This window comes from Sminthopsis crassicaudata, chromosome 1 (genome assembly GCF_048593235.1).
Source record: "Sminthopsis crassicaudata isolate SCR6 chromosome 1, ASM4859323v1, whole genome shotgun sequence".
Classification (NCBI taxonomy): Eukaryota; Metazoa; Chordata; class Mammalia; order Dasyuromorphia; family Dasyuridae; genus Sminthopsis; species Sminthopsis crassicaudata.
Window position 1 is genome coordinate 751,803,852 of NC_133617.1, and position 17,519 is coordinate 751,821,370.

Sequence of the window (17,519 nt, forward strand, 5' to 3'; positions counted from 1 at the left end):
AAGATCACATCAGTTTTCTTCCGCATCTGGCATTCTTTACAATGAGAAACGTCATTCATTTTTTAAGAGATTATTCCTTCATGCTTTTATCTGGGGGAAGGGAAGGTGACAAGAAGGCTAGACAAGTTACCAAAGGCTTTCCAATACAGGTCAGGTTTGGAGATTGAGCATCCCTACCTCACTTCCCATCATCCCAGCTGCCATTGTCAGGATGTCTGCCATTCGTGTTCTTGACTTATAATGATGAGAAGATTATGGGAATTAGAAGGATGACTTCCCAACTCTGCTGGCTAACAAAGATTACAAATGAGGGCATTCAATGATATTAAACATTCCCAATTACCCCAGTTTGTGAGCAACAAACAAAAGAGGAATATTTGCCAAAGAAGGCTAGTGATATTGCTCTTTCATGCATTAAGCTCTCTTGTAAGAGACTTTAGTTGGGACACTTGGAAAATAAACAACTCCCAAAAAAAACCCAAACAAAAAAACAGCCCCAGCTGCTCTTCCAGGATGGTTGTAAGATTTTGAAATGGAGATGAAACTGTTTCTGGATCCTCCTTTGCTTCCTTTGTGTCTCAAAACTCACAAATTCCACTGAGACCGGAAGGAATGCTGAACATGGGAGGGAATATTTTTACACATGTGGATCTTTTGGGGGGGAAATTCCCTCCCAGACATGGCTCAGCTGCTACTGTGCTCACGGCTTCTCCTCAGATCGTTTCATGTCCTTCCAAAGTCTGATTAGATCAAAATATCCACACTTGGGGTGTGAAAAGGGCATGAGAGCTTGAAAGGCAGAAGTCTCCATTTGGGAAGCTCAGCATCCCTCTGAATTCATCTCACACAGATTCCTTTCTGGTCCCGCCTGGAACTTTGGGGACTTGCCAGTTTTTCTAAACAAGTGTAAGGTTCAGAACAATCCTCAGCCACAACACCAGCTTTTGAGCCTACAAGAGCCCCATCATGGTATAGGAGTTCTATCTTTTCTGCCTCCACAACATCTTACAGCATCATCTTCCTTCCTTCTTTCCTTCATCTCTTCTTCTCTCTACAATTATCCCCCTGATTCAGACCCTTATCACTTCATTCCTGAAGTATTGCAATAGTTTGATGGCTGGTCTTCCTGCCTCAAATTTCTGCTCTCTTCACCTCAACTCAAATGCCGGAGTCATCCTTCCAGATAGATCCCTTGTCTGGTCATATTACTTCTATACCCAATAAATTCCACTGACTATTATTTCCAGGATCTGAAATAAAATCCTTTTTGGTTTTTAAAGTCCTTTACAATCCACCCCAACTTTCCAATCTGTTTTCTTCATCCCAAATCCAGAATAATATCTTGCTTCTTGCATCATAAGTTGTCTATAAATAATAGCTTGTCTAAAGATTGGGAATTGCTTAAAGCAAGGTCCATGTTTTCATTTTTCTTTTTTTATTCCTGCCATTTGACACAATTTCTGGCACATCATAAGCTCCTAAGAAATCCTTGTCAATTGATTTCTGGGAAGTTCTCTCTTGATCTTTCTGAACCTCAGTTTCCTTATTTGTAAAGTCAGAATACAGGGTGTGGAAGAAAGCTCAAATGAAATCATTTATGTAAAATGTTTTGCAAATATCCAGGTTCTAGAGAAGTATGAGGTATGGTTAGTGCTATTATTACCATAAGTCTTTATTTAATCCTCCCCCCAAACAGAAGGGTTCACAATATATGAACTTGTAGGGTGATTAAAGAGGAGCTTTTCTTAGAGAAAAGAGGTAGGAATAGAAACCAAACTTCCTAAAAGATCATAACAGTACAGAAAACATTCAAAACAAGTGGTTGTAGAAAGAAAAAAAAAAGAATGAGGAAAAAAGAAAATTCAAGAAAAAGTGGAGTAAACCTAAGAGAAAGGTCTGAGAGTGGATTGACTACATACTGGAAAAGGCACAATTCAATTTCTGATACTCAATAATACTATCAACTAAAATTGATGGTCCTGGGTTGGTAATCAGGGAAAGATCGCATCATCAATTGCTTCCCCAAGTGGGGAGTCTCCTCTGTCTTTGGGTCTTCACCCATGCCTTTGAGTGACTCTGTGGGAAGTCATGTAGACTGGCTTCTCGTTAAGAGTGTGAGTTGGAATGGGTGATCTCTGTGATCCTTTGTAACTAAAGAGTCCATGATTCTGTGGCTCCTTATAATTATGCAGTGATATTAGGTAGAGTAAAAGGCACGGGATTGAATTGCTGTACTCTATGCATTGGTGGTCAGATCACACATAGAGATCTGAATTCAGTGTAACTTGCCACTTCATTTGCCTCCTGGGTGCCCCATACCTCTAGGAACTCCATTGTTAGGAACTGACTCATAATCCTGTGAAATTGCATTAGCCTCTTCAAACCAATCCACACCTTCTGCCCTTCTGATTGGAGAACAAAGCAAAGAACTCACCCTAAAGCCTCCTTTTCAAAAGTCTCTGAGACCTTTGATTTCCTGTCCTACTGTATTTCTTTAATTTTATGGAGTCACCTCCTTTTCTCCTCACTAGCCCCCCTGTCTTCAACTTTTGTGTCACACAGCCCCTATATACCAGAAGAAGGATTTTAATCTGGCTCTTCTTGATTTGGCATTTAGTGACATATTCACTATGCTACCTTGACTTTATTATCATCATCATCACTAGCAAGACAGTGAGAAAAATCCCTCCTAGAGAAAGAGAATATGTGCTTCTTAGTGGGAGTCAAGTGAGGGAATGGAGAGGCTTCCAGATTTCAGAGAGGCTAGGCTGGAGGCCAGAGAAGGCCTTTAGAGCTGTCCTCCAAATTTAGGACATCATAGATGCAATACACAGGCAAGTGTTCTGTACAAGTGGCTACCACGATGGAGGTCAAAGGAAGGGTTCTCACAATGGGTTCCACAGAACGTGCTTTCTTTTATTGTTGGCTTATGACACTCAGGTTTCCTGGATGAGCCTTCGTACAGAAACCCACAATTCAATCACTCTCGAAGAGGGCCTCTAGATTCCTACCAAATTTGTCTTGAATTTTCAGCCAGTTCCACTGTTTGAGAACATCTTGAACTTGGTTGTTCAATCTTCAGAGAACCCCAAGTACCACTTGATACTGTTTATAGGGTTTCACAGGAAAAAACTTGGGCAGGCTCATTTGTACAAGGAGGAAAGTTTCCATTTTTAGCTGGAGAGCAATTAGCTCCGTAGGTCAGGCTCTCTCCTATTGTTACTGAAGGAGCAGGAATAGAGTGGGAGAGACCTTCTGAGTTTTTAAATATCTTGTATCACATTTGCCAAAAATTGGCAAGATCCTGGACTCATTTCCTTTTTATTGTTTTATTCTATTTATTCGTTCATTTATTCATTCATTCATTCTTTTGGTTTTTTGCTTGTTTGTTTATTTATTTGTTTATTCATTTATGTGTTTATTTGTTTGTTTGGTGTGGTAATTGAGGTTAAGTGACTTGCCCAGAGTCACACAGCCAGGAAGTGTTAAGTGGCTGAGACCAGATTTGAAGTTAGGTCTTCTGGATACTCTATCCACTGCACCACCTAGCTGCCCCTCCTTTTTATTTTTAAGCACCTGTGTATTTTAAAGAAACAAGGTACACTTTTCTAATTCATTTCATACTTAATTCATTGTCAACAAACTCTATGAAATCTCCTTTCAGGGGCATAAAAAGTTACCTCCAACCCTTAGAGGAAGTTGCTTTGTTTCAGGTAATACTGAAAACTTAGATGCAACTAGTGTTCACTTTTGGTCCCATTCACATTAGTGTCTCTATATAGAGATCGATGTGCTAAAATTCACAATTACCTGAAAATTGATCTTGGATTTGTAAAACAAACAAAAAAATTAACTGAATAGAAAAGAAAAGGCTAAGATAGCCATTCCCTATCCTGATTAAGGAATTGTAAGACATAGAATTCTTTTCATTGATTGAATATTAATTTAGATACTTTGGGTTCAAAACAATATCCTAGAGCATAGTTTCTGAGTTGAATAGGATCACAGAGATTATAATCTCTGTAAGAGTGGTATTGGAACCCAAAATGTGAATCCTCAGTTCCAGAGCCAGTGGTCTTTCCCTTATTGTATGTGTAGCATCATTGTTTGATTTTAGATTTGAAGTTAGAAAAAAAAAAACTTAAAATGAACCTAATATAATCCTCTCATTTTCCATATTAGGAAACTGAGGCCCAAAGAGGGAAAATGATATAAAAAGTCACAAGGCAATAGATAGATGAGAAACTTCCTGGTTTGTTCTAGTAATATTTGGTTAAACATGTTACTCTTCTGTTACAGGATACACTGATAAGTTTTTGTTGGTCAGTCCCATGTAGTTTATTTATGTTCTACCAGGAGGAAATTTCTGATTACATCATGTATCCTTTCTGGTTACGAGAGAATCAGTGGCCAGTATTCCTTAACTTCACCTCTGTCCATGTGATAGAGCCACCTGTTAAATAGATTTGTCTGAAGAACTTAGCTCTGAGCCCCCACAGCTTATATAAAAACCCATTTTCCTTTGAAGGTATAGTATTTAATAAGTGCTTTTCATATCACTTTGGTATGAAAATCAGGCTTATATTAAAACCGATACATACATTCTGGTTCTGCAACTTTATTCTTAGCATAGAGGCAGTCAATAAATAAATGATACTTGAAAACCAAAGATGCATAATAAGATACAAATATCTACTGAATATCTGAGAACTTGCTGCTTTCTTAAACCTCAGAACGTTTCCACCACACAGTGCCCCACTCCCCCCTCCAACATAGCTTAAGATCCAGCACATTTAGACAACTTACAACTCAAATTCTCCAGCGAGTTGGCAAAGGGATAAAATGGCTCAATTCCCCAGAACATTGGTCTCACACTTTCCTTTGGACTGTTCGCTCTGAGATCAGGGTATCATATACAATCTTGTATAAACAATTCATGAGGATCACAGCTGTTTGGTCATTGGCAGAAGCCATCGGCCTAACCCACTGTTGTTGTACCTAGCCCATCATAGACCATGATGACTGAAGGCATGAGCCAGCCACAACAACAAGCCCTGCTGCCTTTCACTCTGACCTTTAGCTCCACTCTGCTGCAGCTGTATCATGCTACTCCCTTTCTTGCTCCCCAAGCCCAGTACTCTATGCCAGGCCTTCCATGGTTGGAGCAGGAGGAGGGTAGCTAAAAAGGCAACAGAGAAATGGCATATTACAACAATAATTACATCTTTTCCTTCAAGTGCCTTTTAGTTTCAGCAAACTCACCTGATTTTTTCTTTTTGCAAAAGAATTTATTGTCATGTTTCATGGTTAGTGTTCCCAAATGTAGAACTAGGATGGTAAGGTGGAAGGTTTGCTGTGGTCATGGACCAAATGCATGAATAGGCAAGAAGGTGAGCCAGCATGGTTGGGAGCTCCTGGTGTCACTACCTTAAGGATGGGGGGAAAAAATATATATATATATATATATAATTTTCTAGCCTGAAACAAAACATTATTTGCACAGCCCATATGGTCTTGTCTAGTGTCTTCTCTTAACAGAATTGCTGAGACCGAAAAAAATGATTCTAAACTGCAGGAATAAATTGAGTCCCCAACCCCTTTCTTTCCCCAGCCTCATAAAAACAAGCAAACAAACAAACTATAGTGCATTTACAAAGAACTAGAATTCCAGTAGGGAGATCATTAGGGGTAGCTCAGAAGTACAGTGGGTAGAACACTGGGCCTGAAATCAGAAAGGCAAGTTTGAATCCAGATTTGCACCTGCCAGCTGTGTGATCTCAGGCAAGTCACTTAACCCCAGTTTTCTCATCTGTAAATTGTTATAATAATAGTCTTAACCCCCATAGTTGTTGTGAGAATAAAATGACATAGTATTTGCAAAGTGATTTGTGGACCTAATAGTTGTAAAGAGAATTTAATGCAGTATGTAGCAGATAAAGACAAAATATCAATATCAATAATTATTATTTTTAGTCTTAATTAAAGCTTTCCATATCCAATGTGGGCTGATGGTCTTAAATGAATAATAGATGTGTAACATTATTTGCACAGCCCATTAATATGAGATTGTCTCCTCCTTGGTGAAGAATAATGCCCATCACTGAAGAGGGATCAGCCTTCTCTATCTTGCCTCTCAAAGATGACCGTCTGAAGTGTCTGAACTGACCAGAAGCTAGAAGAGAGAATTCTAGAGACCAAAGAGATCTCTTCTATTTCTAACTTGACCTGTACCTCACCTAAGCCCGGGACATTAATCTCCACCAAGGAGAAGAAAATCCATTACTAATAGGCTTTGGCTCTGGAGTACAGATGTCAGTTGATGACCTTCCATGTTTGTGAGTCATGAGATATCTCATACATATATTCTGCCATTAACTTTTCTTAACACAAACACATACACACACACACACACACTTGCGCGCACACACACACACACACACACACGCACACACTAACAAGATTACTTTGGTCTCTCCACCAAAGTTCTCATGTTTTTTTTTTTTTTGGTTTTTTTTTTTTTTGTTGTTGTTTTTGTTTTTTTTTTTTCCCTAGTACAAAGCTTCTTAAACTGTTGGATGAGATGGAGTCACATAGCTGAATGTCTGGCAACAATAAAAGATATCAAATACTCCACCAAGGTTTAATTCTTTATGTAAAAATAAGCAATCACATTCATGTCATTAATATGCAAATTTGCTTTCATCTTTAATGGTAAAATTATGTGTGTACATATGTATATACTAAAAATTGTTTCAAAATAAATTTATTAATGATTTATTATCAGTAAATATTTGATTTGTTGTACCTATTTTGTATATCTGGGGTTACGTAAAAATTTCTTGGGTAAAAACGGGTCATGAGAGGAAAAAAAGTTTAAGAAGCATTGATCTAGTATACCCATTTCACTCTTTTCTAGCCAATCTCTTATTCCTCCACTTGGTCTTGTTTTTTTTTCCTTGTTTTTCCTTAAATTCATTTAATTTAGAAAAATAAAAAGGAATATTGGTTACTCTCTATGTACTTAACATTGCATGCATGTGGCAGAATTCAGAATCAATCGCCACTTAAAACATTGTCTGATATAGTAGGGCAGATCCTGTACTTGTTGTGGTGGAACAAAAAACAATAATTAAAGGGGCCAAGATGGCAGAGTAAAGGCAGGGACTTGCCCAACTCTCTGGTAAAGCTTTCCATATACTTTTTAAAATGATTCTAGACAAATCTAGAGCATTAGAACTCACAAAAAGATGGAGTAAAACAATTTTTCAAATGAAGACAGCTTAAAAGATCTTCAGGAAAGGTCTAAGGTCTGCCCACAAGAGTGAGAATGGAAGGCAATACAGAACAAGCTGAGTCAGCTAGCCCCAGCCTCAGGGAGCCTCTGTTTCAGCAATGATAGCAGCAACAGCAGTGACCATAGCTTCCAGAGGTCTCAGTCTACAGACAATAAGGGGATTGAATAGATGTTCAGAATAAGATCTCTTTGCTAGCACTGATGCAGGACTCTGTTGCATTGCTTACATTCAGAAACAGGACTCAGCCCTAACTCATTTCCCCAGGGTGAGGAGAAGCATTAGTATATTAGAACTTACATACACAGTGGATCAGAGATGCTCTTCACAGTTCCAGGGAAGAAAAGAGTGCTTGTGATCATTTATAGATCAGAGCACAGTTCAGGAGAGTAACAAAAGAACTTATGTCAAACCACATCGGAAGAACAGAAAACTTACAAGTCCCTGGCAAGATCTCTGAAAACAACTGCACAAAACCCCTGAAGCTTAGGACATTGCACCCTCTGCTCTGGAAACTGAGTCCTATCTTCACAAAAAATCGACAAGTAATAGACTGGAGAAATGAGCAAACAACAGAAAAAGATTCTGACTATAGAAAGTTACTATAATGACTAGGAAGATCAAAACACACACTCAGAAGATAACAAATAAAAAGCTCCTACACCCAAAGATTCCAAGAATAATAAGAATTTGTTTAAGGCATGAAAGAACTCAAAAGGAATTTTGAAAATCATATAGAGTGCAGAAAATTTGGGGAAGAGAAATGAGGTGATGCAAAAGGAAGTACAGAAAGGCAATGAGAAAAGAATGTCTTTAAAAAGCAAAATTAGCCAAATGGAAAAGGAGGCACAAAAGCTCGCTAAGGAAAATAATTTCTTAAAAATTAGAACTGACCACATGGAAGATAATGACTTTCTGAGAAATCAAAAAATCAAGAAAATAAAAGAATTAAAAAATAGAAAATAATTTGAAATATTTCATTAGGTAAAAAGCTGACTTGGAAAATAGATCCAGAAGAAATAATTTAAAAATTATTACCTCAAAATCATGATCAAGAAAAAAAAATAAAAACCAAAACAATCTAAATATCTTTCAAGAAATTATCATGGAAAGTTAACCTGATCATCAAGGTGATAAAAACACCAAACGGGAATAAATATTTTCACTTTAAAATACAATATTCAAGAAAAGCATAAAAAGGTAATTGATAAAGGGAAATCAAAAGGAATTTAAGGTTAATATTTTTACATTTCTACATGAGAAGGTGATACTTATAAGAAAACTTTCATTATTAAGACATAAAGAATGCATATTAGCAGACAGCAGAGGTATGAGTTGAATATGAAGTGATAAGGGAAAAAATAAATTTAAGGGATGAGAGGAATGTATCAAGAGAAAGGGAAAAGGGGAAGTAGAATAGAATAAATTATCTGTCATAAAAGAAGCAAGAAAAAGGCATTTACAGCAGAGGGGAAGGGGCAAGAAGAATTGGCTTAAAGGGGGAATAACATATATACACAACTGAGTATAGAAGTCTATCATACCCTGAATGAAAGTAGAAGAGGAAGGAAATGTGGGAAAGGGAGAGGGTGATGGAAGGGAAGGGATATTGGTATTCAGAGGCAAATTTTTTAAGAGGGGACAGGATGAAAGGAGAATGAAAATAGAATAGCAGAAGAAATGCAATTAGCAATAGTGATTGTGAAAATAATTTTGAAGCAAAATTCTCTGATAAAAGCCTAATTTTTTAAACATAGATCCCTCTATGAATCAAATTTATAAAAAATAAAAGCCATTCCTTAATTGACAAATTATCAAAAGATATAAACAGTTTTCAGATGAATTAATCAAAGTCATTGATAGCTATATTAAAAAAATACTCTCACTATCAATTGTAGAAATGTGAATTAAAACATTCCTGAGGCAATACCTCATACCTGAATGATTAGCTAATAGACCAGAAAAGAAAACTAAAAAATGTTAGAGAGAATGTGGAGGGAAATAAGACATTAATGCATTGTTGGTGGAATTGTGAATCGATTCAATCATTATATACAGCAATTGGGAATTGTGTCCAAATGACTATAAAACCATACATACCCTTTGACCTAACAATGCCACTACTAGGCATGTATCCCCAAATAATTTTTAAAGGAAAAGGAAAAGGATTTATATGTACACAAATGTACAGCTCTTTTATCAAAGAAATTGATGAGATACCCTTCAACTAGACAACGGCTGAACAAACTATGGTTTATGATAATGGTGGTGGAATACTATTGTGCTATAAGAAACGATGATCAGAATGATTTCAGAAAATCCTGGAAAAACTTCTATGAGCTGTTGCAAAAATGAAATATACTGTGTACAAAGTAACAGTAATATTGTGAGATGATCAGTCATGAATGCCATTCTCAGCAATACAAAGATCCAAGACAGTTATGAAGAACTTAGGGTAAAATAAATAAATAAATAAAAAATAAAAAATCTGGCCATACCTAGATAAAGAACTGATTATATCTGAATACAGTGTAAACCATACTTTTTTTTCTTACTTTATTTTGAGATTTTGGGAGAGAGGAATCTGTTTTTCTTTCCCAGTATGACTTTTATGGCAATGCTTTTCATAACTTTACATGTGCTTTCTCAATGGGGGAGTGATGAAGGGAGAGAATCTGAACTTCAAAGTCTTAAAAAGAAATGTTAGTATTTTTCCTGTAACTGGGGAAAATAAAATATTAAATCACAAAACAAGGATAAAGTCAAATAGTTTAAATGGCTTATCTACAATGATACATTTGATCAGTGTTACAGGCAGAATTTGAATTAAGACTTTTTAGCTTTAAGACCAAGGCCATTACTTCTCAAGTTAGTTAGGGAAGAAGAAAAAAATCTTCAAATTCTCTTCAATTCAAACATAGAGAATGAAGAACAATAGAAGGGACTGACTATTACTATCCACAAATAGAGTTTGGGAAAAAAAATAACAGCAACAACAAAAGTCCAACAACCATATGAGGTTGGAAAGCTGCTGCCTTGGCTCCCCTGGAAAGGTCAAGTATTGTCCACAACAGGTTGTATTAATCTGAACCAATTAGGACATCTTTGTTGGAGATTGGAAACAACCTAGGACAGAGTCATTGGCGTGGGGAAGAAGAGACAAATATGAGAATGGAAAACGTCTGGAGACATTGAAGTGGGACAGTAATTCTAAATTCAAAGCCTGCCAGAGCGATTCCTTGGTAAGAAGTGGAGGGTCCATTCCACAAAATCTGAGATGACAAGGGGCCTGAGGAATGGCGATGGAACAGCTTCACTTAGCTCTTGACTGGGTGTGAAGTGGAAGGATGGGAAATGGTAGGCCGGGAGAAGGCTACTTTGTCCCATTTGCACCCTGGCATCCCTCCTCCCGCAGATCAGAGACATAATGGTTTCTCACTTAGCAGCATTTATCACATCTCCTAGCAGCTGACCCCCTGACTCACCACAACCTCCTCCCAGCTCCAACTTTCATGTGCTCCGCTGTGAGCCTTGCCAATGGAGGAGTGAAGACGGACTGCAAAAGACTGCTGTCTCACTATGGAAAAGTGACTCTTTTCTGAAGAATTCTGCCCCTGTGGCCAAACCAAGAGGGCCATTAATTTAAGCCATAAAATAGATGGCCAGGGAACAGAAGGAGATGCTTTGCACCCCTCAGAAGCTTGTCGCAGCCACAAACAAAAACATGGGTTGTTGGTGGTGACCGGCTCTGTTTGTCAGGGCCTAACAAAGCCTCCGAATCAAAACCTTGTGAGAGTGATTGCCATATTCTGGAAATCTTCCACTCCTCTTAAAGCACCAGATTTACACAGCATTTTGTTTTAACCATGTGATCGAGTACTCAGCTGCCTCCTGAGATGACCTCTGAGATGCCATTTGAAGACAGATTCTTAGGAGACTTTATCTCTGCTCCCTGGCTTGTCCCTGACAAGGGCTGGTAACTTTTCAGGGAACAAAAAAAGAAGTCATGTGTCGCATCCCTTGACTGCACAAAGGTCATTAGTGTAGTAGCTAAGATCTTGAGTTTGTGTTCAGTTTTAAAAGGCTTGAGATCCATCCTTGATGTCCCAATGGTAATGAAGAAAAATTATCATTCTGGGAATGCTCTTAATGTCACTTATTATAAAGCTTTATGCTAGAGCCCTTCTTCTGGAGCTCTTAAATATTTCACAGGCATCAGATCCCAGCTAGGTAAGAAACTAATAAAACCTAAGGGCCCAGAAATATATGACCAACTCCCAAGGCTCATTCCCTTGGTCTTATTAGATCTAACAATGGAATCAGTGTTAGTAGAGCAATGTTGATCCGTAGGTCTTTAGGAGAAATGGGGAAGGCAAGAGAAATGCGCTGATGAAATTTTCACACATGCATGTGTACGAACTTGCATGCTCATGCCCACACACACATGTACATGAACACACAATGCAATCCTGAAAGCACTCTTTTAAGTGGTAAAGCCCTAGAGGTGATTATAAAGGAAAGTGTACAGGCCAAAATAATATTTATTTTCCTCAGAGTTTCAAGTTTATCCCTTGGAAAGCCAACATGGAATAACAGAAAGAAACCCAGCTTGATGTCAGAGGGACTGGATCCTCAGCCCAGTTCTGATACATCTCTCTGGGATTTGGAGCAATCCACTTTCCTTGAAGCTATCAAAGAAGAAAGTTAAATCAGAAGATTTTAAACTAGAATGCACCTTGGGAAATGTGTAAGTTGTCAAAGCTTGGACTCCTTGGGCAATTTGATGAAGCCTGTGAAGCTTTTTCAAGATCATCTTTTTAAATATATAAAGCAAAAGACATAGGATTACAAAGGAACCAATTCCATTGAAACAAAGCGACACTATTTCTCATCCAAATCCATGTATCCCCTGAAATATACCTGTCAACTCCATGAGAGCCCTACTTAAGAAATCCTTCTTCTAGCTTTTAAAGGTAATTTATTAACTCTGTCTTCATTTCAGTCATTTCATAGACCTCCTTTTCTAATTGGAAAAAAACAAATAAAATACCCAATATTTTGATTACACTTGATAACATACTCAATATTCGAAACTCTCCTAATCCCACTTCAATATCATGAGAAATCCTACATGGATTTTTACATTTGCTCAGAGTTCTATTTCTTTTTATTTATCTTTTCATTAATCTTATTGTAATTATCGGGAATGTTTTTTCTTTGTCCTGTCTCTTTGGCATTATCTCATTTTCTCAATTTTGCTCTGAAATCATTCAATCTTTCAATTAATTCAATTCAAAACTCATTAATTAGCCCCTTATTATATTTTTGAATGCTAGGAATCCAGAAAAAAAGAATAAAACTATATCTAAATCTGAGGAAGCTTATATTATATTCATATAAGATAATTTTTTCAAGCATTCTCCAATCCACAGGAAACTGATTAATTTCTAATTCTCTGACACCACAAAATGCCGCTAAAAATACTTTGGTATACTTTTGGACCTTTGTCTCTATCCTTGACTTGTTTGAAACACATGACCAATAATGGGGATTGCTGGGAGAAAGAAGATAAGACAGTTTAGTTACTTCTTGCTTATTTCAACCAACAGTTAGTCAATAAGTCAATAAACATTTAAGTGCCTATTATAATCCAGGCCCTGTGATAAGTACTAAGGCTATGAATAAGGGCAAAAGACATTATTAATACTAATATAATTGATTTTCAATAGCATTGCCATGGGAGCACATTTTCATATAGTCATTTGTAACATAATTATTCTTTGGAAAACTTTTCAAAGTGCTCACTTTCTTCAACCAGTTATTTTGTTGGTGAATAGTTATTCCTGATTTTTCCTGATGAGAAATTAAGGGACAATATCATACAGTTAGAGACCCCAGCTCAGGTTTCCTAAACCTCTAAAAATGTGAATACTAATTCAATTACTCCTCTGCTCCAGTAATTCAAGGGATTTGTCTTCTCTTCACGTGAATGTTTTTACTAACTTTTGTATCTGCATAACCCCCCCTTTGAAGGCTCTCACATAAATCCATCACAGGTGGAACATCCCAACATCCTGAAGACATTCATTCCTTGAGTTCTCGTAATATCATGTGGATACCACTATCCACATGGGATGGGCCCTGCTTTCATTTCACTGACTCAGCTTTTTATCTAGTTATATATTTCTTTAATGGCCTTTACACTATTTCACCAGAGAAATTCTTCATTATTCATTTATAATGGATTACAGCCTGGTTATATCCAGCATATGTCTCTCCTTTGCCTTTGGGGTGACATTCAACTTCCATTTTTTGGAAAGTAGCATTATACAACTTATGGCACAGCTATGAAACAGCATCATAGTAACACTGGAGTTAAGAGGATAGGCCATCATCGAAAAGAGAATAGGTGATCATTAAAAAGCCATTCATACTTAGCCTGCTGCTGGAGGAATCAAGCTACATTTATATCTATAGCCATATTGGGATCTAAATACAGATCCCAATACAGATATTTGTTGGTCACTGCACATGCTTCAAAGATGGGATCCTCTATGTCTCTACCTACCTATCTATCTTTCTGTCTATCTATTGATCCATTTATCTCTCTTTAGAATCTATTGATCCATCCATCTATCAATAAATCTATTGATCTATAGATCTATCTTTCTGTCTTTTAATATATCCATTTATTTATTTATTCATCCATTGTTTTTCCTTCCTTCCTTTGTCTTTCTTCTTTTTTGATTTTTTCTCTTTTTCTTTCTTTCTTTTTACTTCCTTCTTTCTCTTTTTTCTTTCTTTCTTTTTTCTCCCTTCTTTCTCCTTTCTTCCTTCCTTTCTTTCTTTCTCCTTCCTTCCTTCCTTCCTTCCTTCCTTCCTTCCTTCCTTCCTTCCTTCCTTCCTTCCTTCCTTCCTTCCTTCCTTCCTTCCTTCCTTCCTTCCTTCCTTCCTTCCTTCCTTCCTTCCTTCCTTCCTTCCTTCCTTCCTTCCTTTCTTTCTTTCTTTCTTTCTTTCTTTCTTTCTTTCTTTCTTTCTTTCTTTCTTTCTTTCTTTCTTTCTCCCTACACATAGTAGGCATTTGATAATGCTTTCTCTCTTTCTTGTTTTCTATAAACACACACACATACACACACACACACACACACACACACACACACACACACACACACACATTTGGACCTTTGTCTCTATCCTTGACTTGTTTGAAGTACATGCCCAGTAGTAGTGGGAATGGCTGGGAGAAAGAATATGAGACAGTTTAGTTACTTCCTGCTTAATTCAACCAACAGTCAGTTAATAAGTCAATAAACATATAATTGCCTATAAGAGAATATAAAAATAAAGGCAAAACACATTAATTTTTAATTATACATACATGCACACACACATATATATATTATATATATACATATTCACACAAACATGAGTTATACAATCATTTAATATATGCAAATATGTATGTATATAAACTGACACATACAATCACTACACACAAACAAACACAGACACATACACACACTTCTATGCTGGCAATTTTAAATTTTAAAAGACAGAAATGATTTTATCGTAACCTTTTGTACCTCTAGGTCATGGATGACCAAAAGGACTTCTGATTCCCATGCCTTCAGTTGAAATGGCAAGTTTGGATACTAAGCTCTGTGTATTGCATAGATGGAGATCAGGGCCTAATTATCTAAATGAATTGATGAGGAACACTGCGTTAACTAGAAACTCTTCTGGCTCCATTTGCCTCAGGCTCAATAATTATGATTTGAAGCCCATTGTGAACTCCTCCACCTTTCCTCAACCCATTCCAGGATCCTTCTGGCCCAGTCTGCTGAAGTCTGGTAGTAGCCTTCCTCCTACTCTTATTTGTCCCTCCTGCTTCTTTTTCCCTGTGACAATTCAATGATTTCAGCTCCCATTTCTCATCAGAGAGCGTTTTCTCCATGAAGAAATCCTGATGGAAATTTGATGCAGCAAAAGAAGGTTCAGCTCTGAACTCTTAGAGAAGTGCCCAGGGATAGGTTGCCTGGCCAGATTTCCATCTCTGTTGAACAATGGGTTGGGCCTTAATTGATTCCTGCAGAGGCACTGGAGCCAAGGCAGGGCCATGGCCCAAGTTTAGCCTCATACTGGATGGTGTGTACACATGCGTGTCAAGCCCTGCCACTGGTCCTAACACAGAAGGGCACCCGAATCTGCTGAAGTGCCTAGGGGAGCCATGGCTTTCAATTTTTCCAGACTCCAGTTGCTCCTAATGACCCACTACTTACCCCCAGACTCCTGTTCTTCTATTCCATGAGTATAATCTCAAGATGACCAAGTCATATAGGGGCCACCCACAAACCAAAAAGGAGAGAGTGCTGGAAAGCAGAGGACTTTCCTTTTTATTCTGATGCTACTATTATCTGGTCATGTGACATTGGTAATTCCCTTCTCCTCCCTATGTTTCAGATTTTCAACAGTGAAATCAATGGATTAGATGGAATGACCTCTACTGGCTCCTCCACACAAACTCTTCACATCTCTGAACTCTGACTTTTCTGGAAAAGGAAGTGCCCCACATCCAGAGCCATGGAAAACAACAACAACAACAACAACAACAACAACAACAACAACAACAACAACAACAACAACAACAACTCTGCAAAGCATCATTTCCCTTGCAGTTGGGCTGTACAAATGAATGTTAGGGTGAAATAATACAGCATGTTAAGGTGTATAAGCAAGTCAACAAGCATTTAGTCACTCTGCTAAAATCGAGAGAGGCAAATAAAGGCCTACAACATCCCTATTTTTGAGGTATGCTGAGTTATCAACAGACTCCAGACAAGATAAATTTGGGGAAATCCACATTAGAAAGAAGTTCAGGAAAAGCAGAGAAGAAAAAGATGGCAGCTAGTTGGGGGAAGGTGGAAAGGTTTCTTAGGATCAAAGATCTAGAACTAAAAGGGATCTCAGCATTGAAGTAATTCAATCTCCTCATTTTAAAGATGATGAAACCCCCAAACCAAGATTTGATAACTGATTGAATGGTGGAAAAGGAAGGGAAAGAAAGTGAAGATTCCAAGATAGCTGACTCCCAAATCAGCATACTTGGTCATAGATAATACTCCAAGGAGCTAGTTATGGGGGAGATGAAGAATCTGAGTGACTGAAGGGGATTGGACTAATCAAGTTTGCAGGTAAATATAAGAGAAATGCCTAACATATGGATGACCGAAACGGGATCCAAACAATAAGATAACAATAACAATACTACTACTACTACTACTACTACTACTACTACTACTACTACTACTACTACTACTACTACTACTAGTCTCAAGAAGCTAAACTGATGGGCTTATTTTTTGAAGGTAAAATTTAAGGTAGATAAATACAAATTCTGATACTTATGATTAAAAAACAAAGAAACAAAAAAAAACTTCAATTGGGTAATGAAAAGATAGAGGGGGGATGACTAGCCATTAGTTCCTGTGAAATGGTCTAGGGACTATTAATGAACTCAAAGCTCAAAGCTCAAGAGGAGTCTGTGGCAGCCTAAATGCATACTTTTGAGTTGATTCAAAGAGAAGGACAGCATGCTGTTCAAAAGGGAAGAGCCAATAATCCCTATGTCATCTGGAATATGGCCTTCAGTTTGGATTCCACATTTTTAAACAATTTTTAAAGCTTTTTTATTTTCAAAACACACGCATAGATAGTTTTCAATAATTACCCCTGCAAAACCGTGTGTTCCAGATTTTTTTCTTCCTTCCTTCCCCCTACTCCCTTCCCTAGACAGCAAGCAATCCAATATAAGTAAAACATGTGTAATTCGTCTATACATAGTTCCCCAATGATCATGCTGCACAAGAAAAATCAGATAAAAAGGAAAAAAAAAGAGAAATAAAACAAAATGCAAGCAAACAACAACTAAAGAAGTGAGAATACTATGTTGTGATCCACATTCAATCCCCACAGTCTCTCTGGGTGCAGATGGCTCTCGTTATCACAAGATTATCAGAATTGGCCTCAATCACCTCATATTATATTTGACTATAATTATTAATGTTAATAATATTAATGTCAAAATAATAATAATAATAATATGTTGTCCAATTAATAATTGACTAGATTCTACATTTTAAAAGGGATACTTATGCATTGAAGAAAATCTAGAAAGAGGGAGCCTAGATGGTGAAGGCTTTGAGTTCAAGTATGTATTGAATCATTTGA